General features: G+C 26.9%; 2 non-coding genes and 1 pseudogene across 2 annotated transcripts in view; all 3 read right to left on the bottom strand.

Annotated features, from left to right (window-relative positions):
* Positions 1-1,146, bottom strand: part of LOC129251634 (large subunit ribosomal RNA) — a 3,986-nt gene extending 2,840 nt beyond the window's left edge. Inside the window, exon 1 of the ribosomal RNA XR_008583045.1 lies at positions 1-1,146. This exon is cut by the window's left edge and continues 2,840 nt beyond it. This is a non-coding gene — a ribosomal RNA (large subunit ribosomal RNA).
* Positions 1,147-1,588: 442 nt separating this feature from the next.
* LOC129251617 (5.8S ribosomal RNA) lies at positions 1,589-1,769 on the bottom strand (annotated as a pseudogene).
* Positions 1,770-2,358: 589 nt separating this feature from the next.
* The window catches only part of LOC129251626 (small subunit ribosomal RNA), a 1,991-nt gene continuing 1,849 nt past the window's right edge, over positions 2,359-2,500 (bottom strand). Inside the window, exon 1 of the ribosomal RNA XR_008583039.1 lies at positions 2,359-2,500. This exon is cut by the window's right edge and continues 1,849 nt beyond it. This is a non-coding gene — a ribosomal RNA (small subunit ribosomal RNA).

Raw genomic sequence — 2,500 nt, 5'->3', positions numbered from 1 at the left:
CTACTAGATGGTTCGATTGGTCTTTCGCCCCTATACTCAATTCTGACAATCGATTTGCACGTCAGAACTGTTTCGGTCTTCCATCAGGGTTTCCCCTGACTTCAACCTGATCAAGTATAGTTCACCATCTTTCGGGTCACAGCATATATGCTCAAGGTACGCTCCAGTTAGAGGTATAAATAATAATAAATTATCATTATACATAACTATATGGAACGCCCCGGGATTGAATTAATTGACTATTTATTAAAAAATAGACTAAAAATTAATCCCATTATATTTAAGTTAAGTTAATTATGCCATTAAGTTTAATATAACTCAATGACTTGCACATATGTTAGACTCCTTGGTCCGTGTTTCAAGACGGGTCCCGAAGGTATCCTGAATCTTTCGCATTGTTAATCATATAAATGCATACAAATAAATATTAATATCATAGATATTAAATTTTTTGTAAAATTCAAAAAATGAATTTTAGCATTATATATAATAAAATCTATCAACACTTTATCAAATCATTAGTATTTATTTTATGTTAATATGCTTAAAAAGCAAATTAATTTAAATAAACTTAATATCACCAATGATCTTTTGATAAATACTTTATTATGTTAATAGATTACAATGTCCTTATATGAAAAAAATGCACATTATTTTTTTAATTATTTAATGATGAATTTTTCATAATGGATATTCAGGTTCATCGGGCTTAACCTCTAAGCAGTTTCACGTACTATTTAACTCTCTATTCAGAGTTCTTTTCAACTTTCCCTCACGGTACTTGTTTACTATCGGTCTCATGGTTATATTTAGTTTTAGATGGAGTTTACCACCCACTTAGTGCTGCACTATCAAGCAACACGACTCTTTGGAAATATCTTTCTAGTAATCATTAACGTTATACGGGCCTGGCACCCTCTATGGGTAAATGGCCTCATTTAAGAAGGACTTAAATCGTTAATTTCTCATACTAGATATTAAGATATTCCATACACTGCATCTCACATTTGACATATAGACAAAGTGACTTAGTGCTGAACTATTTTCTTTTCGCTCGCCGCTACTAAGAAAATCCTTGTTAGTTTCTTTTCCTCCCCTCATTAATATGCTTAAATTCAGGGGGTAATCCCATATGAGTTGAGGTTGTTTTAATATTCTTTTTTTATCTTCTCACAATTTAATAAAAAAATTATATCATCTTTTCATCTCTATTTTTCTTTTCTCCTTTTATATATTGTAAATATATAAAAATAATAATAATGTAAAATGAGGCAATCCTAGAATAAAAAATTTAATTTTTATGCTAGACATTCCTCCTTTTAATTACATATATAAATTATTATTTTATATATATATATAAATAATATGAAAATTTTTTGTAAAGAATACTTAGATTCAATATTTTCATCATTTCATTTTATTTGAGAGGATTTTTTTTTTAAAGAATATATAATAAATAAAATTCATTATATATCTTTATTTTTTTTGCTATTAATATTATGAATTATTTAAAATCCAATAATATACACATTTGCTTAAATTCAATTATTTTTATAAAAGAATAAGCAACTTATTTAGCATAGTCTTACAACCCTCAACCATATGTAGTCCAAGCAGTACTTTAAAATTGAATTTAATGTACATAACAGCATGGACTGCGATATGCGTTCAAAATGTCGATGTTCATGTGTCCTGCAGTTCACACGATGACGCACAGTTTGCTGCGTTCTTCATCGACCCATGAGCCAAGTGATCCACCGCTTAGAGTATTTTTTTATTTATTTTTATTTATAACAAATGTCAATTTTTTTTTGCATATATTAATTGAAAGAGTAAAATTAAATAATATTAATAATATATAAATTGATTTTCTTTCAATAATATATATCAAATATATTTAACTCTAAACATTTTTATTAAGTTGCGAATGTCTTAGTTCAACAATAATACAGTGGTGGTATTTATTATGATTCAATTATTTTGTATTTTTTTAATCATTTTATGTATATATAATAATATAATAAATATATACCACTTTTGTTATTGTGAACAAATTAACTTATCATTCAATCAAATGAATAATAAGTACAACTTTTTATTTTCATGTTTAAAGGTTTTTAAAAGAAAAAAATAAGAAAAAACATTACAAAATGTACCATCATATATTATATTTAATATGATATAATTGATGGATCACAAATTGAATGAAAAAGAATAAAAAGAATTATGGATTCAAAATAATTATATAAATTTTTTTTTTTTTCTTTTTTTTTTTTTTTTTTTTTTCTTTTTGTTCGTTTGTTTGCTTGTCTGTTTGTTTGTTTGTTTGTTTGTTTTTCTTACGGATATGGAACACAATAATGATCCTTCCGCAGGTTCACCTACGGAAACCTTGTTACGACTTTTACTTCCTCTAAATAATCAAGTTCGGTCAACTTTTGCGAAACAACCGTGACACACGAGGCGTCACAGTGATCACGTCCGGAGACCTCACTAAATA

The sequence above is a fragment of the Anastrepha obliqua genome, unplaced genomic scaffold (genome assembly GCF_027943255.1).
Source record: "Anastrepha obliqua isolate idAnaObli1 unplaced genomic scaffold, idAnaObli1_1.0 ptg000059l, whole genome shotgun sequence".
Taxonomy (NCBI): Eukaryota; Metazoa; Arthropoda; class Insecta; order Diptera; family Tephritidae; genus Anastrepha; species Anastrepha obliqua.
This window is presented reverse-complemented; position numbering and strand designations above follow the sequence as displayed.